The sequence below is a fragment of the Balaenoptera borealis genome (assembly GCF_965194805.1).
Source record: "Balaenoptera borealis genome assembly, chromosome: 10".
Classification (NCBI taxonomy): Eukaryota; Metazoa; Chordata; class Mammalia; order Artiodactyla; family Balaenopteridae; genus Balaenoptera; species Balaenoptera borealis.
The window spans coordinates 28,977,125-29,004,747 of record NC_138874.1 but is presented as its reverse complement, the minus strand read 5'-3'; positions in this window follow the sequence as shown (position 1 = coordinate 29,004,747).

The following is a 27,623-nucleotide window of genomic DNA, read 5'->3' as shown; positions in this document are numbered from 1 at the left end:
ATGCCCCATGATGCCTATCATCATAATGCTCCAAGGCCCCTCTCATCACAATGCTCAATGATCCCTGTCATCACAATGTTCCATGACACTAGTCATCACAGTGCTCCATGACCCCTGTCATCACAATATTCACTGCCCATGTAATCACAATGCTCCTGGTCCCCTGTAATCACAATGCTCCATACCCTTGTCATCACAATGCTCCAGAACTCTTGTCATCATAATTCTCCATGCCTGTGTCATCACAGTGCTCCATGACCACTTTCATAACAATGCTCCTTGACCCCTGTCATCACAATGCTCTATGACCACTGTCATCACAATGCCACATGACACCTGTCATCACAATGCTCTATAGCCCCTGTCAGCACAATGTTCCATGACAGGTATCATCACAATGATCCATGACTGCTGTCATCACAATATTCCCTGCCCTTGTCATCTCAATGCTCCCTGGCCCCTGTCATCACAATGCTCCATGCTCATATCATCACAATGCTCCATTACCCATGTCATCGTAGTGATCCATGACCGCTTTCATCACAATGCTCCATAGCCCTTGTCATCACAATGCTCCATTAGCCCTGTCATCACAATGTTCCATGACTCTTGTCATCAAAATGCCTCATGATCCATTTAATCACAATGCTCCATGACTCCTTTCATCACATCCTCCATGATACTTGTCATTACACTCCCCATGACCTTTTTCAGAACAATGCTCCATGATACCAGTCATCACAATGCTCCATGACCATTGTCGTCACAATGCTCCATGCCCCTTTCAACACAATGCTCCATGACAACTGTCATCACAATGCTCCATGGCCTTTGTCATCACAATTATACATGGCCCCTGTGATCACAGTGCTCCATGACCCCTTTCATCACAATGCTCCATGACCACTGTCATCACAATGCCCCATGACCCCTGTCATCACAATGCTCCATGGCCCCTGTCATTACAATGCTCCATGACCACTGTCATCACAATGTTCCATGATCGCTGTAATCACAATGACCCATGACACCTTTCCTCAGAAGGCTCCAGTACGCCTGTCATCACAATGCTCCAATGACCGTCTCATCACAATGCTCCATGATCCCTGTCAGCACATCGTTACATGACAATTGTCATCACAATGCTCCATGACACCTGTCATCACAATGTTGCCTTCCCATGTCATCAAAATGCTCCATGTCCCCTGTAATCACAATGTTCCATTACACCTGTCTTCACAATGTTCCCTGCCCATGTCATCACAATGCTCCATTACCAAGGTAATCAAAATGTTCGCCTGCCCTTGTCATCAAAATGCTCCATGGCCCCTTTAATCACAGTGCTCCATGAACCCTGTCATCACAATGTTCCATGACAGTTGTCATCACAATGCTCCATGACCCTGTAATCACAATGCTCCATGCCCTTGTCATCACAATGCTCCAGAACTCTTGTCATCATAATGATGAATGCTCGTGTCATCACAAAGCTCCATGATACTTGTCATCACAATGTTCCATGGCCTTGTCATTACAATACTCCATGGCCCCTGTCATCACAGTGCTCCATGATACCTTTTATCACAATTCTAGATGACCACTGTCATCACAATGCCCCAAGACACATGTCATCACAATTCGCCATGGCCCTTGCCATCACAATGCTCCATGACCCGTGTCATCACAATGGTCCAGGACACTTGTCATCACAATGATCCATGACCACTTACATCACAATGCTCCTTGACTCCTGTCATCACAATGCTCCATAGCCTATGCATTCGCAATGCTACATGGTCCCTGTAATCACATTGCTCCATGATCCATTTCATCACAATGCTCTATGACCACTGTCATTACAATGCCACATTATACCTGTCATCACAATGCTCCATGGCCCCTGTCAGCACAATGTTCCATGACAGATGTCATCACTCTCCTCCATGGTCCCTGTAATCACAATGCTCCATTCCCTTGTCAACGCAATGCTCCAGAACTCTTGTCATCATAATGCTCCATGCCCGTCTCATCACAATTCTCCATGACACTTTTCATTAAAATGCTCCATGGCCTTTATCATCACAATGCTCCATGGCCCCTGTTATCACAGTGATCCATGGTACCTTTCATCACAATGCTAGATAACCTCTGTCATCACAATGCCCGAGGACACCTGTCATCAGAATTGGCCATGGCCCTTGTCATCACAATGCTCCATGCCCTTGTCACCACAATGCTCCAGAACTCTTGGCATCATAATGCTCCATGCCCGTCTCATCACAATGTTCCATGACACTTGTCATCAAAATGCTCCATGGCCTTTGTCATCACAATGCTCCATGGCCCCTGTTATCACAGTGCTCCATGTTACCTTTCATCACAATCCTAGATGACCACTGTCATCACAATGCCCCATGACACCTGTCATCACAATTCGCCATGGCACTTGTCATCACAATGCTCCATGATCCATGTCATCACAATGTTCCTGGACACTTATCATCACAATGCACTATGACCACATTCATCACAACGCTCCATTACCCCTGTCATAACACTGCTGCATGGCCTATGCATTCAAAATGCTCCATGGCCCCTGTAATCACATTGCTCCATGATCCCTTTCATCACAATGTTCTATGACCACTCTCATCACAATACCCCATGACGCCTATCATCATAATGCTCCAAGGCCCCTCTCATCACAATGCTCCATGAACCCTGTCATCACAATGTTCCATGTCACTTGTCATCACAGTGCTCCATGAACCCCTGTCATCACAATATTCACTGCCCATGTAATCACAATGCTTCTGGTCCCCTATAATCACAGTGCTCCATACCCTATTCATCACAATGCTCCAGAACACTTGTCATCATAATGCTCCATGCCTGTGTCATCACAATGCTTGAGGAACCTTGTCTTCACAATGATCCATGAACTGTGTCATCACAAGGTTCCAGGATCATTGTCACCAAAATGATCCATGACCCCTGTCATCTCAATGCTCCATGATCTTTGTATTCACAACGCTCCATGGCCCCTATAATTGCGGTGATCCATGACCCCTGTCATCACAATGCTCCCTGGTATATTTCATCACAATTCTAGGTGACCACTGTCATCACAGGGCTCCACGGCCCCTGTCATCAGAGTCCTCCATGATACTTTTCATTACAATTCTACATGACCACTGTCATCACAATGCCCCATGACACCTGTCATCACAATTCGCCATGGCACTTGTCATCACAATGCTCCATGAACCATGTCATCACAATGTTCATGGACACTTGTCATCACAATGCTCCATGACAACTTACATCACAATGCTCCTTGATCCCTGTCATTTCATTGCTCCATGGCCTATGCAATCACAATGCTCCATGGCTCCTTTAATCACATTGCTCCATGATCCCTTTCATCACAATGCTCCAAGACTGCTGTCATCACAATGCCCCATGACGCCTATCATCATAATGCACCAAGGCCCCTCTCATCACAATGCTCCATGATCCCTGTCATCACAATGTACCATGACACTTGTCATTACAGTGCTCCATGAACCCCTGTCATCACAATATTCACTGCCCATGTAATCACAATGCTCCTGGTCCCCTGTAATCACAATGCTCCATACCCTTGTCATCACAATGCTCCAGAACTCTTGTCATCATAATTCTCCATGCCCGTGTCATCACAGTGCTCCATGACCACTTTCATCACAATGCTCCTTGACCCCTGTCATCACAATGCTCTATGACCACTGTCATCACAATGCCACATGCCACCTGTCATCACAATGCTCTATAGCCCCTGTCAGCACAATGTTCCATGACAGGTATCATCACAATGATCCATGACTGCTGTCATCACAATATTCCCTGCCCTTGTCATCTCAATGCTCCCTGGCCCCTGTCATCACAATGCTCCATGCTCATATCATCACAATGCTCCATTACCCATGTCATCGTAGTGATCCATGACCCCTTTCTTCACAATTCTCCATGACCCCAGTCATCACAATGCTCCATAGCCCTTGTCATCACAATGCTCCATTAGCCCTGTCATCACAATGTTCCATGACTCTTGTCATCAAAATGCCTCATGATCCATTTAATCACAATGCACCATGACTCCTTTCATCACATCCTCCATGATACTTGTCATTACACTCCCCATGACCTTCTTCAGAACAATGCTCCATGATACCAGTCATCACAATGCTCCATGACCATTGTCGTCACAATGCTCCATGCCCCTTTCAACACAATGCTCCATGACAACTGTCACCACAATGCTCCATGGCCTTTGTCATCACAATTATACATGGCCCTTGTGATCACAGTGCTCCATGACCCCTTTCATCACAATGCTCCATGACCACTGCCATCACAATGCTCCATGGCCTTTGTCATCACAATTATACATGGCCCTTGTGATCACAGTGCTCCATGACCCCTTTCATCACAATGCTCCATGACCACTGTCATCACAATGCCCCATGAACCCTGTCATCACAATGCTCCATGGCCCCTGTCATTACAATGCTCCATGACCACTGTCATCACAATGTTCCATGATCGCAGTAATCACAATGACCCATGACACCTTTCCTCAGAAGGCTCCAGTACGCCTGTCATCACAATGCTCCAATGACCGTCTCATCACAATGCTCCATGATCCCTGTCAGCACAACATTACATAAAAATTGTCATCACAATGCTCCATGACACCTGTCATCACAATGTTGCCTGCCCATGTCATCAAAATGCTCCATGTCCCCTGTAATCACAATGTTCCATTACACCTGTCTTCACAATGTTCCCTGCCCATGTCATCACAATGCTCCATTACCAATGTAATCAAAATGTTCGCCTGCCCTTGTCATCAAAATGCTCCATGGCCCCTTTAATCACAATGCTCCATGAACCCTGTCATCACAATGTTCCATGACAGTTGTCATCACAATGCTCCATGACCCTGTAATCACAATGCTCCATGCCCTTGTCATCACAATGCTCCAGAACTCTTGTCATCATAATGATGAATGCTCGTGTCATCACAAAGCTCCATGATACTTGTCATCACAATGTTCCATGGCCTTGTCATTACAATACTCCATGGCCCCTGTCATCACAGTGCTCCATGATACTTTTATCACAATTCTAGATGACCACTGTCATCACAATGCCCCAAGACACATGTCATCACAATTCGCCATGGCCCTTGCCATCACAATGCTCCATGCCCTTGTCACCACAATGCTCCAGAACTCTTGGCATCATAATGCTCCATGCCCGTCTCATCACAATGCTCCATGACCACTTTCATCACTATGCTCCTTGACCCCTGTCATCACAATGCTCTATGACCACTGTCATCACAATGCCACATGACACCTGTCATCACAATGCTCTATAGCCCCTGTCAGCACAATGTTCCATGACAGGTATCATCACAATGATCCATGACTGCTGTCATCACAATGTTCCCTGCCCTTGTCATTCTCAATGCTCCCTGGACCCTGTCATCACAATGCTCCATGACCATTGTCGTCACAATGCTCCATGCCCCTTTCAACACAATGCTCCATGACAACTGTCATCACAATGCTCCATGGCCTTTGTTATCACAATTATACATGGCCCCTGTGATCACAGTGCTCCATGACCCCTTTCATCACAATGCTCCATGACCACTGTCATCACAATGCCCCATGACCCCTGTCATCAAAATGCTCCATGGCCCCTGTCATTACAATGCTCCATGACCACTGTCATCACAATGTTCCATGATCGCTGTAATCACAATGACCCATGACACCTTTCCTCAGAAGGCTCCAGTACGCCTGTCATCACAATGCTCCAATGACCGTCTCATCACAATGCTCCATGACCCGTGTCATCACAATGGTCCCGGACACTTGTCATCACAATGATCCATGACCACTTACATCACAATGCTCCTTGACTCCTGTCATCACAATGCTCCATAGCCTATGCATTCGCAATGCTACATGGTCCCTGTAATCACATTGCTCCATGATCAATTTCATCACAATGCTCTATGACCACTGTCATTACAATGCCACATTATACCTGTCATCACAATGCTCCATGGCCCCTGTCAGCCCAATATTCCATGACAGATGTCATCACTATCCTCCATGGTCCCTGTAATCACAATGCTCCATTCCCTTGTCAACGCAATGCTCCAGAACTCTTGTCATCATAATGCTCCATGCCCGTCTCATCACAATTCTCCATGACACTTTTCATTAAAATGCTCCATGGTCTTTATCATCACAATGCTCCATGGCCCCTGTTATCACATTGATCCATTGTACCTTTCATCACAATGCTAGATAACCTCTGTCATCACAATGCCCGATGACACCTGTCATCAGAATTGGCCATGGCCCTTGTCATCACAATGCTCCATGCCCTTGTCACCACAATGCTCCAGAACTCTTGGCATCATAATGCTCCATGTCCGTCTCATCACAATGCTCCATGACACTTGTCATCAAAATGCTCCATGGCCTTTGTCATCACAATGCTCCATGGCCCTTGTTATCACAGTGCTCCATGTTACCTTTCATCAAAATTCTAGATGACCACTGTCATCACAATGCCCCATGACACCTGTCATCACAATTCGCCATGGCCCTTGTCATCACAATGCTCCATGATCCATGTCATCACAATGTTCCTGGACACTTATCATCACAATGAACTATGACCACATTCATCACAATGCTCCATGACCCCTGTCATCACACTGCTCCATGGCCTATGCATTCAAAATGCTCCATGGCCCCTGTAATCACATTGCTCCATGATCCCTTTCATCACAATGTTCTATGACCACTCTCATCACAATACCCCATGACGCCTATCATCATAATGCTCCAAGGCCCCTCTCATCACAATGCTCCATGAACCCTGTCATCACAATGTTCCATGACACTTGTCATCACAGTGCTACATGAACCCCTGTCATCACAAAATTCACTGCCCATGTAATCACAATGCTTCTGGTCTCCTGTAATCACAGTGCTCCATACCCTTTTCATCACAATGCTCCAGAACTCTTGTCATCATAATGCTCCATGCCCGTGTCATCACAATGCTTGAAGAACCTTGTCATCACAATGCTCCATGATCCGTGTCATCACAAGGTTCCAGGACCCTTGTCATCACAATGATCCATGACCCCTGTCATCTCAATGCTCCATGATCTTTGTATTCACAATGCTCCCTGGCCCCTATAATTGCGGTGATCCATGACCCCTGTCATCACAATGCTCCCTGGTATATTTCATCACAATTCTAGATGACCACTGTCATCACAGTGCTCCACGGCCCCTGTCGTCAGAGTCCTCCATGATACCTGTCATTACAATTCTACATGACCACTGTCATCACAATGCCCCATGACACCTGTCATCACAATTCGCCATGGCACTTGTCATCACAATGCTCCATGAACCATGTCATCACAATTTTCATGGACACTTGTCATCACAGTGCTCCATGACCACTTTCATCACAATGCTCCTTGACCCCTGTCATCACAATGCTCTATGACCACTGTCATCACAATGCCACATGACACCTGTCATCACAATGCTCTATAGCCCCTGTCAGCACAATGTTCCAAGACAGGTATCATCACAATGATCCATGACTGCTGTCATCACAATATTCCCTGCCCTTGTCATCTCAATGCTCCCTGGCCCCTGTCATCACAATGCTCCATGCTCGTATCATCACAATGCTCCATTACCCATGTCATCGTAGTGATCCATGACCCCTTTCATCACAATGCTCCATGACCCCAGTCATCACACTGCTCCATAGCCCTTGTCATCACAATGCTCCATTAGCCCTGTCATCACAATGTTCCATGACTCTTGTCATCAAAATGCCTCATGATCCATTTAATCACAATGCTCCATGACTCCTTTCATCACATCCTCCATGATACTTGTCATTACACTCCCCATGACCTTTTTCAGAACAATGCTCCATGATACCAGTCATCACAATGCTCCATGACCATTGTCGTCACAATGCTCCATGCCCCTTTCAACACAATGCTCCATGACAACTGTCATCACAATGCTCCATGGCCTTTGTCATCACAATTATACATGGCCCTTGTGATCACAGTGCTCCATGACCCCTGTCATCACAATATTCACTGCCCATGTAATCACAATGCTCCTGGTCCCCTGTAATCATAGTGCTCCATACCCTTGTCATCACAATGCTCCAGAACTCTTGTCATCATAATGTTCCATGCCCGTGTCATCACAATGCTTGAAGAACCTTGTCATCACAATGCTCCATGAACCGTGTCATCACAAGGTTCCAGGACCCTTGTCATCACAATGATCCGTGACCCCTGTCATCTCAACGCTCCATGATCTTTGTATTCACAATGCTCCATGGCCTCTATAATTGCAGTGATCCATGACCCCTGTCATCACAATGCTCCCTGATATATTTCATCACAATTCTAGATGACCACTGTCATCACAGTGCTCCACGGCCCCTGTCATCAGAGTCCTCCCTGATACCTTTCATCACAATTCTATATGACCGCTCTCATCACAATTCCACATGACACCTGTCATCACAATGCTCCATGAACCATGTCATCACAATGTTCATGGACAATAGTCATCACAATGCTCCATGACAACTTACATCACAATGCTCCTTGACCCCTGTCATTCCATTGCTCCATGGCCTATGCATTCACAATGCTCCATGGCTCCTGTAATCACATTGCTCCATGATCCCTTTCATCACAATGCTGCAAGACCGCTGTCATCACAATGCCCCATAACGCCTATCATCATAATGCTCCAAGGCCCCTCTCATCACAATGCTCCATGATCCCTGTCATCACAATGTTCCATGACACTAGTCATCACAGTGCTCCATGACCCCTGTCATCACAATATTCACTGCCCATGTAATCACAATGCTCCTGGTCCCCTGTAATCACAATGCTCCATACCCTTGTCATCACAATGCTCCAGAACTCTTGTCATCATAATGCTCCATTCCCGTGTCATCACAGTGCTCCATGACCACTTTCATCACAATGCTCCTTGACCCCTGTCATCACAATGCTCTATGACCACTGTCATCACAATGCCACATGACACCTGTCATCACAATGCTCTATAGCCCCTGTCAGCACAATGTTCCATGACAGGTATCATCACAATGATCCATGACTGCTGTCATCACAATGTTCCCTTCCTTTGTCATTCTCAATGCTCCCTGGCCCCTGTCATCACAATGATCCATGCTCATATCATCACAATGCTCCATTACCCATGTCATCGTAGTGATCCATGACCCCTTTCATCACAATGCTCCAGGACCCCAGTCATCACAATGCTCCATAGCCCTTGTCATCACAATGCTCCATTAGCCCTGTCATCACAATGTTCCATGATTCTTGTCATCAAAATGCCTCATGATCCATTTAATCACAATGCTCCATGACTCCTTTCAACACATCCTCCATGTTACTTGTCATTACACTGCCCCATGACCTTTTTCAGAACAATGCTCCATGATACCAGTCATCACAATGCTCCATGACCATTGTCGTCACAATGCTCCATGCCCCTTTCAACACAATGCTCCATGACAACTGTCATCACAATGCTCCATGGCCTTTGTCATCACAATTATACATGGCCCCTGTGATCACAGTGCTCCATGACCCCTTTCATCACAATGCTCCATGACCACTGTCATCACAATGCCCCATGACCCCTGTCATCACAATGCTCCATGGCCCCTGTCATTACAATGCTCCATGACCACTGTCATCACAATGTTCCATGATCGCTGTAATCACAATGACCCATGACACCTTTCCTCAGAAGGCTCCAGTACGCCTGTCATCACAATGCTCCAATGACCGTCTCATCACAATGCTCCATGATCCCTGTCAGCACAACGTTCCATGACAATTGTCATCACAATGCTCCATGACACCTGTCATCACAATGTTGCCTGCCCATGTCATCAAAATGCTCCATGTCCCCTGTAATCACAATGTTCCATTACACCTGTCTTCACAATGTTCCCTGCCCATGTCATCACAATGCTCCATTACCAAGGTAATCAAAATGTTCGCCTGCCCTTGTCATCAAAATGCTCCATGGCCCCTTTAATCACAATGCTCCATGAACCCTGTCATCACAATGTTCCATGACAGTTGTCATCACAATGCTCCATGACCCTGTAATCACAATGCTCCATGCCCTTGTCATCACAATGCTCCAGAACTCTTGTCATCATAATGATGAATGCTCGTGTCATCACAAAGCTCCATGATACTTGTCATCACAATGTTCCATGGCCTTGTCATTACAATACTCCATGGCCCCTGTCATCACCGTGCTCCATGATACCTTTTATCACAATTCTAGATGACCACTGTCATCACAATGCCCCAAGATACATGTCATCACAATTCGCCATGGCCCTTGCCATCACAATGCTCCATGACCCGTGTCATCACAATGGTCCAGGACACTTGTCATCACAATGATCCATGACCACTTACATCACAATGCTCCTTGACTCCTGTCATCACAATGCTCCATAGCCTATGCATTCGCAATGCTACATGGTCCCTGTAATCACATTGCTCCATGATCCATTTCATCACAATGCCCTATGACCACTGTCATTACAATGCCACATTATACCTGTCATCACAATGCTCCATGGCCCCTGTCGCCCAATATTCCATGACAGATGTCATCACTATCCTCCATGGTCCCTGTAATCACAATGCTCCATTCCCTTGTCAACGCAATGCTCCAGAACTCTTGTCATCATAATGCTCCATGCCCGTCTCATCACAATTCTCCATGACACTTTTCATTAAAATGCTCCATGGTCTTTATCATCACAATGCTCCATGGCCCCTGTTATCACATTGATCCATTGTACCTTTTATCACAATGCTAGATAACCTCTGTCATCACAATGCCCGATGACACCTGTCATCAGAATTGGCCATGGCCCTTGTCATCACAATGCTCCATGCCCTTGTCACCACAATGCTCCAGAACTCTTGGCATCATAATGCTCCATGTCCGTCTCATCACAATGCTCCATGACACTTGTCATCAAAATGCTCCATGGCCTTTGTCATCACAATGCTCCATGGCCCCTGTTATCACAGTGCTCCATGTTACCTTTCATCACAATTCTAGATGACCACTGTCATCACAATGCCCCATGACACCTGTCATCACAATTCGCCATGGCCCTTGTCATCACAATGCTCCATGATCCATGTCATCACAATGTTCCTGGACACTTATCATCACAATGAACTATGACCACATTCATCACAATGCTCCATGACCCCTGTCATCACACTGCTCCATGGCCTATGCATTCAAAATGCTCCATGGCCCCTGTAATCACATTGCTCCATGATCCCTTTCATCACAATGTTCTATGACCACTCTCATCACAATACCCCATGACGCCTATCATCATAATGCTCCAAGGCCCGTCTCATCACAATGCTCCATGAACCCTGTCATCACAATGTTCCATGACACTTGTCATCACAGTGCTCCATGAACCCCTGTCATCACAATATTCACTGCCCATGTAATCACAATGCTCCTGTTCTCCTGTAATCACAGTGCTCCATACACTTTTCATCACAATGCTCCAGAACTCTTGTCATCATAATGCTCCATGCCCGTGTCATCACAATGCTTGAAGAACCTTGTCATCACAATGCTCCATGAACCGTGTCATCACAAGGTTCCAGGACCCTTGTCATCACAATGATCCATGACCCCTGTCATCTCAATGCTCCATGATCTTTGTATTCACAATGCTCCATGGCCCCTATAATCGCGGTGATCCATGACCCCTGTCATCACAATGCTCCCTGGTATATTTCATCACAATTCTAGATGACCACTGTCATCACAGTGCCTCACGGCCCCTGTCGTCAGAGTCCTCCATGATACCTTTCATTACAATTCTACATGACCACTGTCATCACAATGCCCCATGACACCTGTCATCACAATTCGCCATGGCACTTGTCATCACAATGCTCCATGAACCATGTCATCACAATGTTCATGGACACTTGTCATCACAATGCTCCATGACAACTTACATCACAATGCTCCTTGACCCCTGTCATTTCATTGCTCCATGGCCTATGCATTCACAATGCTCCATGGCTCCTGTAAGCACATTGCTCCATGATCCCTTTCATCACAATGTTCTATGACCACTCTCATCACAATATCCCATGACGCCTATCATCATAATGCTCCAAGGGCCCTCTCATCACAATGCTCCATGAACCCTGTCATCACAATGTTCAATGACACTTGTCATCACAGTGCTCCATGGACGCCTGTCATCACAATATTCACTGCACATGTAATCACAATGCTCCTGGTCCCCTGTAATCACAGTGCTCCATACCCTTTTCATCACAATGCTCCAGAACTCTTGTCATCACTATGCTCCATGCCCTTGTCACCACAATGCTCCAGAACGCTTGGCATCATAATGCTCCATGCCCGTCTCATCACAATGCTCCATGACAATTGTCATCAAAATGCTCCTTGGCCTTTGTCATCACAATGCTCCATGGCCCCTGTTATCACAGTGCTCCATGTTACCTTTCCTCACAATTCTAGATGACCACTGTCATCACAATGCCACATGACACCTGTCATCACAATTCGCCATGGCCCTTGTCATCACAATGATCCATGATCCATGTCATCACAATGTTCATGGACACTTGTCATCACAATGCTCCATGACAACTTACATCACAATGCTCCTTGACCCCTGTCATTTCATTGCTCCATGGCCTATGCATTCACAATGCTCCATGGCTCCTGTAATCACATTGCTCCATGATCCCTTTCATCACAATGCTCCAAGACCGCTGTCATCACAATGCCCCATGATGCCTATCATCATAATGCTCCAAGGCCACTCTTATCACAATGCTCCATGATCCCTGTCCTCCCAATGTTCCATGACACTAGTCATCACAGTGCTCCATGACCCCTGTCATCACAATATTCACTGCCCATGTAATCACAATGCTCCTGGTCCCCTGTAATCACAATGCTCCATACACTTGTCATCACAATGCTCCAGAACTCGTCATCATAATTCTCCATGCCCGTGTCATCACAGTGCTCCATGACCACTTTCATCACAATGCTCCTTGACCCCTGTCATAACAATGCTCTATGACCACTGTCATCACAATGCCACATGACACCTGTCATCACAATGCTCTATAGCCCGTGACAGCGCAATGTTCCATGACAGGTATCATCACAATCATCCATGACTGCTGTCATCACAATGTTCCCTGCCCTTATCATCTCAATGCTCCCTGGCCCCTGTCCTCACAATGCTCCATGCTCATATCATCACAATGCTCCATTACCCATGTCATCGTAGTGATCCATGACCCCTTTCATCACAATGCTCCATGACCCCAGTCATCACAATGCTCCATAGCCCTTGTCATCACAATGCTCCATTAGCCCTGTCATCACAATGTTCCATGACTCTTGTCATCAAAATGCCTCATGATCCATTTAATCACAATGCTCCATGACTCCTTTCATCACATCCTCCATGATACTTGTCATTACACTGCCCCATGACCTTTTTCAGAACAATGCTCCATGATACCAGTCATCACAATGCTCCATGACCATTGTCGTCACAATGCTCCATGCCCCTTTCAAAACAATGCTCCATGACAACTGTCATCACAATGCTCCATGGCCTTTGTCATCACAATTATACATGGCCCCTGTGATCACAATGCCCCATGACCCCTGTCATCACAATGCTCCATGGCCCCTGTCATTACAATGCTCCATGACCACTGTCATCACAATGTTCCATGATCGCTGTAGTCACAATGACCCATGACACCTTTCCTCAGAAGGCTCCAGTACGCCTGTCATCACAATGCTCCAATGACCGTCTCATCACAATGCTCCATGATCCCTGTCAGCACAACGTTCCATGACAATTGTCATCACAATGCTCCATGACACCTGTCATCACAATGTTGCCTGCCCATGTCATCAAAATGTTCCATGTCCCCTGTAATCACAATGTTCCATTACACCTGTCTTCACAATGTTCCCTGCCCATGTCATCACAATGCTCCATGACCAATGTAATCAAAATGTTCGCCTGCCCTTGTCATCAAAATGCTCCATGGCCCCTTTAATCACAATGCTCCATGAACCCTGTCATCCCAATGTTCCATGACAGTTGTCATCACAATGCTCCATGACCCTGTAATCACAATGCTCCATGCCCTTGTCATCACAATGCTCCAGAACTCTTGTCATCATAATGATGAATGCTCGTGTCATCACAAAGCTCCATGATACTTGTCATCACAATGTTCCATGGCCTTGTCATTACAATACTCCATGGCCCCTGTCATCACCGTGCTCCATGATACCTTTTATCACAGTTCTAGATGACCACTGTCATCACAATGCCCCAAGACACATGTCATCACAATTCGCCATGGCCCTTGCCATCACAATGCTCCATGACCCGTGTCATCACAATGGTCCAGGACACTTGTCATCACAATGATCCATGACCACTTACATCACAATGCTCCTTGACTCCTGTCATCACAATGCTCCATAGCCTATGCATTCGCAATGCTACATGGTCCCTGTAATCACATTGCTCCAGGATCCATTTCATCACAATGCTCTATGACCACTGTCATTACAATGCCACATTATACCTGTCATCACAATGCTCCATGGCCCTTGTCAGCCCAATATTCCATGACAGATGTCATCACTATCCTCCATGGTCCCTTTAATCACAATGCTCCATTCCCTTGTCACTACAATGCTCCAGAACGCTTGTCATCATAATGCTCCATGCCCGTCTCATCACAATGCTCCATGACACTTGTCATCAAAATGCTCCATGGCCTTTGTCATCACAATGCTCCATGACCCTTGTTATCACAGTGCTCCATGTTACCTTTCATCACAATTCTAGATGACCACTGTCATCACAATGCCCCATGACACCTGTCATCACAATTCGCCATGTCCCTTGTCATCACAATGCTCCATGATCCATGTCATCACAATGTTCCTGGACACTTATCATCACAATGAACTATGACCACATTCATCACAATGCTCCATGACCCCTGTCATCACACTGCTCCATGGCCTATGCATTCAAAATGCTCCATGGCCCCTGTAATCACATTGCTCCATGATCCCTTTCATCACAATGTTCTATGACCACTCTCATCACAATACCTCATGACGCCTATCATCATAATGCTCCAAGGCCCGTCTCATCACAATGCTCCATGAAACCTGTCATCACAATGTTCCATGACACTTGTCATCACAGTGCTCCATGAACCCCTGTCATCACAATATTCACTGCCCATGTAATCACAATGCTCCTGGTCTCCTGTAATCACAGTGCTCCATACCCTTTTCATCACAATGCTCCAGAACTCTTGTCATCATAATGCTCCATGCCCGTGTCATCACAATGCTTGAAGAACCTTGTCATCACAATGCTCCATGAACCGTGTCATCACAAGGTTCCAGGACCCTTGTCATCACAATGATCCATGACCCCTGTCATCTCAATGCTCCATGATCTTTGTATTCACAATGCTCCATGGCCCCTATAATTGCGGTGATCCATGACCCCTTTCATCACAATGCTCCCTGGTATATTTCATCACAATTCTAGATGACCACTGTCATCACAGTGCCTCACGGCCCCTGTCGTCAGAGTCCTCCATTATACCTTTCATTACAAATCTACATGACCACTGTCATCACAATGCCCCATGACACCTGTCATCACAATTCGCCATGGCACTTGTCATCACAATGCTCCATGAACCATGTCATCACAATGTTCATGGACACTTGTCATCACAATGCTCCATGACAACTTACATCACAATGCTCCTTGACCCCTGTCATTTCATTGCTCCATGGCCTATGCATTCACAATGCTCCATGGCTCCTGTAAGCACATTGCTCCATGATCCCTTTCATCACAATGCTCCAAGACCGCTGTCATCACAATGCCCCATGACGCCTATCATCATAATGCTCCAAGGCCCCTCTCATCACAATGCTCCATGATTCCTGTCATCACAATGTTCCATGACACTTGTCATCACAGTGCTCCATGAACCCCTGCCATCACAATATTCACTGCCCATGTAATCACAATGCTCCTGGTCTCCTGTAATCATAGTGCTCCATACCCTTGTCATCACAATGCTCCAGAACTCTTGTCATCATAATGCTCCATGCCCGTGTCATCACAATGCTTGAAGAACCTTGTCATCACAATGCTCCATGAACCGTGTCATCACAAGGTTCCAGGACCCTTGTCATCACAATGATCCGTGACCCCTGTCATCTCAATGCTCCATGATCTTTGTATTCACAATGCTCCATGGCCTCTATAATTGCGGTGATCCATGACCCCTGTCATCACAATGCTCCCTGGTATATTTCATCACAATTCTAGATGACCACTGTCATCACAGTGCTCCACGGCCCCTGTCATCAGAGTCCTCCCTGATACCTTTCATCACAATTCTATTTGACCGCTCTCATCACAATTCCACATGACACCTGTCATCACAATGCTCCATGAACCATGTCATCACAATGTTCATGGACAATAGTCATCACAATGCTCCATGACAACTTACATCCCAATGCTCCTTGACCCCTGTCATTCCATTGCTCCATGGCCTATGCATTCACAATGCTCCATGGCTCCTGTAATCACATTGCTCCATGATCCCTTTCATCACAATGCTCCAAGACCGCTGTCATCACAATGCCCCATAACGCCTATCATCATAATGCTCCAAGGCCCCTCTCATCACAATGCTCCATGACCCCTGTCATCACAATATTCACTGCCCATGTAATCACAATGCTCCTGGTCCCCTGTAATCACAATGCTCCATACCCTTGTCATCACAATGCTCCAGAACTCTTGTCATCATAATGCTCCATTCCCGTGTCATCACAGTGCTCCATGACCACTTTCATCACAATGCTCCTTGACCCCTGTCATCACAATGCTCTATGACCACTGTCATCACAATGCCACATGACACCTGTCATCACAATGCTCTATAGCCCCTGTCAGCACAATGTTCCATGACAGGTATCATCACAATGATCCATGACTGCTGTCATCACAATGTTCCCTGCCCTTGTCATTCTCAATGCTCCCTGGCCCCTGTCATCACAATGATCCATGCTCATATCATCACAATGCTCCATTACCCATGTCATCGTAGTGATCCATGACCCCTTTCATCACAATGCTCCATGACCCCAGTCATCACAATGCTCCATAGCCCTTGTCATCACAATGCTCCATTAGCCCTGTCATCACAATGTTCCATGACTCTTGTCATCAAAATGCCTCATGATCCATTTAATCACAATGCTCCATGACTCCTTTCAACACATCCTCCATGATACTTGTCATTACACAGCCCCATGACCTTTTTCAGAACAATGCTCCATGATACCAGTCATCACAATGCTCCATGACCATTGTCGTCACAATGCTCCATGCCCCTTTCAACACAATGCTCCATGACAACTGTCATCACAATGCTCCATGGCCTTTGTCATCACAATTATACATGGCCCCTGTGATCACAGTGCTCCATGACCCCTTTCATCACAATGCTCCATGACCACTGTCATCACAATGCCCCATGACCCCTGTCATCACAATGCTCCATGGCCCCTGTCATTACAATGCTCCATGACCACTGTCATCACAATGTTCCATGATCGCTGTAATCACAATGACCCATGACACCTTTCCTCAGAAGGCTCCAGTACGCCTGTCATCACAATGCTCCAATGACCGTCTCATCACAATGCTCCATGATCCCTGTCAGCACAACGTTCCATGACAATTGTCATCACAATGCTCCATGACACCTGTCATCACAATGTTGCCTGCCCATGTCATCAAAATGCTCCATGTCCCCTGTAATCACAATGTTCCATTACACCTGTCTTCACAATGTTCCCTGCCCATGTCATCACAATGCTCCATTACCAATGTAATCAAAATGTTCGCCTGCCCTTGTCATCAAAATGCTCCATGGCCCCTTTAATCACAATGCTCCATGAACCCTGTCATCACAATGTTCCATGACAGTTGTCATCACAATGCTCCATGACCCTGTAATCACAATGCTCCATGCCCTTGTCATCACAATGCTCCAGAACTCTTGTCATCATAATGATGAATGCTCGTGTCATCACAAAGCTCCATGATACTTGTCATCACAATGTTCCATGGCCTTGTCATTACAATACTCCATGGCCCCTGTCATCACAGTGCTCCATGATACCTTTTATCACAGTTCTAGATGACCACTGTCATCACAATGCCCCAAGACACATGTCATCACAATTCGCCATGGCCCTTGCCATCACAATGCTCCATGACCCGTGTCATCACAATGGTCCAGGACACTTGTCATCACAATGATCCATGACCACTTACATCACAATGCTCCTTGACTCCTGTCATCACAATGCTCCATAGCCTATGCATTCGCAATGCTACATGGTCCCTGTAACCACATTGCTCCATGATCCATTTCATCACAATGCTCTATGACCACTGTCATTACAATGCCACATTATACCTGTCATCACAATGCTCCATGGCCCCTGTCAGCCCAATATTCCATGACAGATATCATCACTATCCTCCATGGTCCCTGTAATCACAATGCTCCATTCCCTTGTCAACGCAATGCTCCAGAACTCTTGTCATCATAATGCTCCATGCCCGTCTCATCACAATTCTCCATGACACTTTTCATTAAAATGCTCCATGGTCTTTATCATCACAATGCTCCATGGCCCCTGTTATCACATTGATCCATTGTACCTTTCATCACAATGCTAGATAACCTCTGTCATCACAATGCCCGATGACACCTGTCATCAGAATTGGCCATGGCCCTTGTCATCACAATGCTCCATGCCCTTGTCACCACAATGCTCCAGAACTCTTGGCATCATAATGCTCCATGTCCGTCTCATCACAATGCTCCATGACACTTGTCATCAAAATGCTCCATGGCCTTTGTCCTCACAATGCTCCATGGCCCCTGTTATCACAGTGCTCCATGTTACCTTTCATCACAATTCTAGATGACCACTGTCATCACAATGCCCCATGACACCTGTCATCACAATTCGCCATGGCCCTTGTCATCACAATGCTCCATGATCCATGTCATCACAATGTTCCTGGACACTTATCATCACAATGAACTATGACCACATTCATCACAATGCTCCATGAACCCTGTCATCACACTGCTCCATGGCCTATGCATTCAAAATGCTCCATGGCCCCTGTAATCACATTGCTCCATGATCCCTTTCATCACAATGTTCTATGACCACTCTCATCACAATACCCCATGACGCCTATCATCATAATGCTCCAAGGCCCGTCTCATCACAATGCTCCATGAAACCTGTCATCACAATGTTCCATGACACTTGTCATCACAGTGCTCCATGAACCCCTGTCATCACAATATTCACTGCCCATGTAATCACAATGCTCCTGGTCCCCTGTAATCACAGTGCTCCATACCCTTTTCATCACAATGCTCCAGAACTCTTGTCATCATAATGCTCCATGCCCGTGTCATCACAATGCTTGAAGAACCTTGTCATCACAATGCTCCATGAACCGTGTCATCACAAGGTTCCAGGACCCTTGTCATCACAATGATCCATGACCCCTGTCATCTCAATGCTCCATGATCTTTGTATTCACAATGCTCCATGGCCCCTATAATTGCGGTGATCCATGACCCCTGTCATCACAATGCTCCCTGGTATATTTCATCACAATGCTAGATGACCACTGTCATCACAGTGCCTCACGGCCCCTGTCGTCAGAGTCCTCCATGATACCTTTCATTACAATTCTACATGACCACTGTCATCACAATGCCCCATGACACCTGTCATCACAATTCGCCATGGCACTTGTCATCACAATGCTCCATGAACTATGTCATCACAATGTTCATGGACACTTGTCATCACAATGCTCCATGACAACTTACATCACAATGCTCCTTGACCCCTGTCATTTCATTGCTCCATGGCCTATGCATTCACAATGCTCCATGGCTCCTGTAAGCACATTGCTCCATGATCCCTTTCATCACAATGTTCTATGACCACTCTCATCACAATATCCCATGACGCCTATCATCATAATGCTCCAAGGGCCCTCTCATCACAATGCTCCATGAACCCTGTCATCACAATGTTCAATGACACTTGTCATCACAGTGCTCCATGAACGCCTGTCATCACAATATTCACTGCCCATGTAATCACAATGCTCCTGGTCCCCTGTAATCACAGTGATCCATACCGTTTTCATCACAATGCTCCAGAACTCTTGTCATCACTATGCTCCATGCCCTTGTCACCACAATGCTCCAGAACGCTTGGCATCATAATGCTCCATGCCCGTCTCATCACAATGCTCCATGACAATTGTCATAAAAATGCTCCATGGCCTTTGTCATCACAATGCTCCATGGCCCCTGTTATCACAGTGCTTCATGTTACCTTTCCTCACAATTCTCGATGACCACTGTCATCACAATGCCCCATGACACCTGTCATCACAATTCGCCATGGCCCTTGTCATCACAATGCTCCATGAACCATGTCATCACAATGTTCATGGACACTTGTCATCACAATGCTCCATGACAACTTACATCACAATGCTCCTTGACCCCTGTCATTTCATTGCTCCATGGCCTATGCATTCACAATGCTCCATGGCTCCTGTAATCATATTGCTCCATGATCCCTTTCATCACAATGCTCCAAGACCGCTGTCATCACAATGCCCCATATGCCTATCATCATAATGCTCCAAGGCCACTCTTATCACAATGCTCCATGATCCCTGTCCTCCCAATGTTCCATGACACTAGTCATCACAGTGCTCCATGACCCCTGTCATCACAATATTCACTGCCCATGTAATCACAATGCTCCTGGTCCCCTGTAATCACAATGCTCCATACCCTTGTCATCACAATGCTCCAGAACTCTTGTCATCATAATGCTCCATCCCCGTGTCATCACAGTGCTCCATGACCACTTTCATCACAATGCTCCTTGACCCCTGTCATCACAATGCTCTATGACCACTGTCATCACAATGCCACATGACACCTGTCATCACAATGCTCTATAGCCCCTGTCAGCACAATGTTCCATGACAGGTATCATCACAATGATCCATGACTGCTGTCATCACAATGTTCCCTGCCCTTGTCATTCTCAATGCTCCCTGGCCCCTGTCATCACAATGATCCATGCTCATATCATCACAATGCTCCATTACCCATGTCATCGTAGTGATCCATGACCCCTTTCATCACAATGCTCCATGACCCCAGTCATCACAATGCTCCATAGCCCTTGTCATCACAATGCTCCATTAGCCCTGTTATCACAATGTTCCGTGACTCTTGTCATCAAAATGCCTCATGATCCATTTAATCTCAATGCTCCATGACTCCTTTCAACACATCCTCCATGATCCTTGTCATTGCACTGCCCCATGACCTTTTTCAGAACAATGCTCCATGATACCAGTCATCACAATGCTCCATGACCATTGTCGTCACAATGCTCCATGCCCCTTTCAACACAATGCTCCATGACAACTGTCATCACAATGCTCCATGGCCTTTGTCATCACAATTATACATGGCCCCTGTGATCACAGTGCTCCATGACCCCTTTCATCACAATGCTCCATGACCACTGTCATCACAATGCCCCATGACCCCTGTCATCACAATGCTCCATGGCCCCTGTCATTACAATGCTCCATGACCACTGTCATCACAATGTTCCATGATCGCTGTAATCACAATGACCCATGACACCTTTCCTCAGAAGGCTCCAGTACGCCTGTCATCACAATGCTCCAATGACCGTCTCATCACAATGCTCCATGATCCCTGTCAGCACAACGTTCCATGACAATTGTCATCACAATGCTCCATGACACCTGTCATCACAATGTTTCCTGCCCATGTCATCAAAATGCTCCATGTCCCCTGTAATCACAATGTTCCATTACACCTGTCTTCACAATGTTCCCTGCCCATGTCATCACAATGCTCCATTACCAATGTAATCAAAATGTTCGCCTGCCCTTGTCATCAAAATGCTCCATGGCCCCTTTAATCACAATGCTCCATGAACCCTGTCATCCCAATGTTCCATGACAGTTGTCATCACAATGCTCCATGACCCTGTAATCACAATGCTCCATGCCCTTGTCATCATAATGCTCCAGAACTCTTGTCATCATAATGATGAATGCTCGTGTCATCACAAAGCTCCATGATACTTGTCATCACAATGTTCCATGGCCTTGTCATTACAATACTCCATGGCCCCTGTCATCACAGTGCTCCATGATACCTTTTATCACAGTTCTAGATGACCACTGTCATCACAATGCCCCAAGACACATGTCATCACAATTCGCCATGGCCCTTGCCATCACAATGCTCCATGACCCGTGTCATCACAATGGTCCAGGACACTTGTCATCACAATGATCCATGACCACTTACATCACAATGCTCCTTGACTCCTGTCATCACAATGCTCCATAGCCTATGCATTCGCAATGCTACATGGTCCCTGTAACCACATTGCTCCATGATCCATTTCATCACAATGCTCTATGACCACTGTCATTACAATGCCACATTATACCTGTCATCACAATGCTCCATGGCCCCTGTCAGCCCAATATTCCATGACAGATATCATCACTATCCTCCATGGTCCATGTAATCACAATGCTCCATTCCCTTGTCAACGCAATGCTCCAGAACTCTTGTCATCATAATGCTCCATGCCCGTCTCATCACAATTCTCCATGACACTTTTCATTAAAATGCTCCATGGTCTTTATCATCACAATGCTCCATGGCCCCTGTTATCACATTGATCCATTGTACCTTTCATCACAATGCTAGATAACCTCTGTCATCACAATGCCCGATGACACCTGTCATCAGAATTGGCCATGGCCCTTGTCATCACAATGCTCCATGCCCTTGTCACCACAATGCTCCAGAACTCTTGGCATCATAATGCTCCATGTCCGTCTCATCACAATGCTCCATGACACTTGTCATCAAAATGCTCCATGGCCTTTGTCATCACAATGCTCCATGGCCCCTGTTATCACAGTGCTCCATGTTACCTTTCATCACAATTCTAGATGACCACTGTCATCACAATGCCCCATGACACCTGTCATCACAATTCGCCATGGCCCTTGTCATCACAATGCTCCATGATCCATGTCATCACAATGTTCCTGGACACTTATCATCACAATGAACTATGACCACATTCATCACAATGCTCCATGACCCCTGTCATCACACTGCTCCATGGCCTATGCATTCAAAATGCTCCATGGCCCCTGTAATCACATTGCTCCATGATCCCTTTCATCACAATGTTCTATGACCACTCTCATCACAATGCCCCATGACGCCTATCATCATAATGCTCCAAGGCCCGTCTCATCACATTGCTCCATGAAACCTGTCATCACAATGTTCCATGACACTTGTCATCACAGTGCTCCATGAACCCCTGTCATCACAATATTCACTGCCCATGTAATCACAATGCTCCTGGTCTCCTGTAATCACAGTGCTCCATACCCTTTTCATCACAATGCTCCAGAACTCTTGTCATCATAATGCTCCATGCCCGTGTCATCACAATGCTTGAAGAACCTTGTCATCACAATGCTCCATGAACCGTGTCATCACAAGGTTCCAGGACCCTTGTCATCACAATGATCCATGACCCCTGTCATCTCAATGCTCCATGATCTTTGTATTCACAATGCTCCATGGCCCCTATAATTGCGGTGATCCATGACCCCTGTCATCACAATGCTCCCTGGTATATTTCATCACAATTCTAGATGACCACTGTCATCACAGTGCCTCACGGCCCCTGTCGTCAGAGTCCTCCATGATACCTTTCATTACAATTCTACATGACCACTGTCATCACAATGCCACATGACACCTGTCATCACAATGCTCTATAGCCCCTGTCAGCACAATGTTCCATGACAGGTATCATCACAATGATCCATGACTGCTGTCATCACAATGTTCCCTGCCCTTGTCATTCTCAATGCTCCCTGGCCCCTGTCATCACAATGATCCATGCTCATATCATCACAATGCTCCATTACCCATGTCATCGTAGTGATCCATGAGCCCTTTCATCACAATGCTCCATGACCCCAGTCATCACAATGCTCCATAGCCCTTGTCATCACAATGCTCCATTAGCCCTGTCATCACAATGTTCCATGACTCTTGTCATCAAAATGCCTCATGATCCATTTAATCACAATGCTCCATGACTCCTTTCATCACATCCTCCATGACACTTGTCATTACACTGCCCCATGACCTTTTTCAGAACAATGCTCCATGATACCAGTCATCACAATGCTCCATGACCATTGTCGTCACAATGCTCCATGCCCCTTTCAACACAATGCTCCATGACAACTGTCATCACAATGCTCCATGGTCTTTGTCATCACAATTATACATGGCCCCTGTGATCACAATGCCCCATGACCCCTTTCATCACAATGCTCCATGACCACTGTCATCACAGTGCCCCATGACCCCTGTCATCACAATGCTCCATGGCCCCTGTCATTACAATGCTCCATGACCACTGTCATCACAATGTTCATGATCGCTGTAATCACAATGACTCATGACACCTTTCCTCAGAAGGCTCCAGTACGCCTGTCATCACAATGCTCCAATGACCGTCTCATCACAATGCTCCATGATCCCTGTCAGCACAACGTTCCATGACAATTGTCATCACAATGCTCCATGACACCTGTCATCACAATGTTGCCTGCCCATGTCATCAAAATGCTCCATGTCCCCTGTAATCACAATGTTCCATTACACCTGTCTTCACAATGTTCCCTGCCCATGTCATCACAATGCTCCATTACCAATGTAATCAAAATGTTCGCCTGCCCTTGTCATCAAAATGCTCCATGGCCCCTTTAATCACAATGCTCCATGAACCCTGTCATCACAATGTTCCATGACAGTTGTCATCACAATGCTCCATGACCCTGTAATCACAATGCTCCATGCCCTTGTCATCACAATGCTCCAGAACTCTTGTCATCATAATGATGAATGCTCGTGTCATCGCAAAGCTCCATGATACTTGTCATCACAATGTTCCATGGCCTTGTCATTACAATACTCCATGGCCCCTGTCATCACAGTGCTCCATGATACCTTTTATCACAATCCTAGATGACCACTGTCATCACAATGCCCCAAGACACATGTCATCACAATTCGCCATGGCCCTTGCCATCACAATGCTCCATGACCCGTGTCATCACAATTGTCCAGGACACTTGTCATCACAATGATCCATGACCACTTACATCACAATGCTCCTTGACTCCTGTCATCACAATGCTCCATAGCCTATGCATTCGCAATGCTACGTGGTCCCTGTAATCACATTGCTCCATGATCCATTTCATCACAATGCTCTATGACCCCTGTCATTACAATGCCACATTATACCTGTCATCACAATGCTCCATGGCCCCTGTCAGCACAATGTTCCATGACAGATGTCATCACTCTCCTCCATGGTCCCTGTAATCACAATGCTCCATTCCCTTGTCAACGCAATGCTCCAGAACTCTTGTCATCATAATGCTCCATGCCCGTCTCATCACAATTCTCCATGACACTTTTCATTAAAATGCTCCATGGCCTTTATCATCACAATGCTCCATGGCCCCTATTATCACAGTGATCCATGGTACCTTTCATCACAATGCTAGATAACCTCTGTCATCACAATGCCCGAGGACACCTGTCATCAGAATTGGCCATGGCCCTTGTCATCACAATGCTCCATGCCCTTGTCACCACAATGCTCCAGAACTCTGGGCATCATAATGCTCCATGCCCGTCTCATCACAATGCTCCATGACACTTGTCATCAAAATGCTCCATGGCCTTTGTCATCACAATGCTCCATGGCCCCTGTTATCATAGTGCTCCATGTTACCTTTCATCACAATTCTAGATGACCACTGTCATCACAAGGCCCCATGACACCTGTCATCACAATTCGCCATGGCCCTTGTCATCACAATGCTCCATGATCCATGTCATCACAATGTTCCTGGACACTTATCATCACAATGAACTATGACCACATTCATCACAATGCTCCATGACCCCTGTCATCACACTGCTCCATGGCCTAAGCATTCAAAATGCTCCATGGCCCCTGTAATCACATTGCTCCATGATCCCTTTCATCACAATGCTCCAAGACCGCTGTCATCACAAGGCCGCATGACGCGTATCATCATAATGCTCCAAGGCCCCTCTCATCACAATGCTCCATGAACCCTGTCATCACAATGTTCCATGACACTTGTCATCACAGTGCTCCATGAACCGCTGTCATCACAATATTCACTGCCCATGTAATCACAATGCTCCTGGTCTCCTGTAATCACAGTGCTCCATACCCTTTTCATCACAATGCTCCAGGACTCTTGTCATCATAATGCTCCATGCCCGTGTCATCACAATGCTTGAAGAACCTTGTCATCACCATGCTCCATGAACCGTGTCATCACAAGGTTCCAGGACCCTTGTCATCACAATGATCCATGACCCCGTCATCTCAATGCTCCATGATCTTTGTATTCACAATGCTCCCTGGCCCCTATAATTGCGGTGATCCATGACCCCTGTCATCACAATGCTCCCTGGTATATTTCGTCACAATTCTAAATGACCACTGTCATCACAGTGCTCCACGGCCCCTGTCGTCAGAGTCCTCCATGATACCTTTCATTACAGTTCTACATGACCACTGTCATCACAATGCCCCATGACACCTGTCATCACAATTCGCCATGGCACTTGTCATCACAATGCTCCATGAACTATGTCATCACAATGTTCATGGACACTTGTCATCACAATGCTCCATGACAACTTACATCACAATGCTCCTTGACCCCTGTCATTTCATTGCTCCATGGCCTATGCATTCACAATGCTCCATGGCTCCTGTAAGCACATTGCTCCATGATCCCTTTCATCACAATGTTCTATGACCACTCTCATCACAATATCCCATGACGCCTATCATCATAATGCTCCAAGGGGCCTCTCATCACAATGCTCCATGAACCCTGTCATCACAATGTTCAATGACACTTGACATCACAGTGCTCCATGAACGCCTGTCATCACAATATTCACTGCCCATGTAATCACAATGCTCCTGGTCCCCTGTAATCAC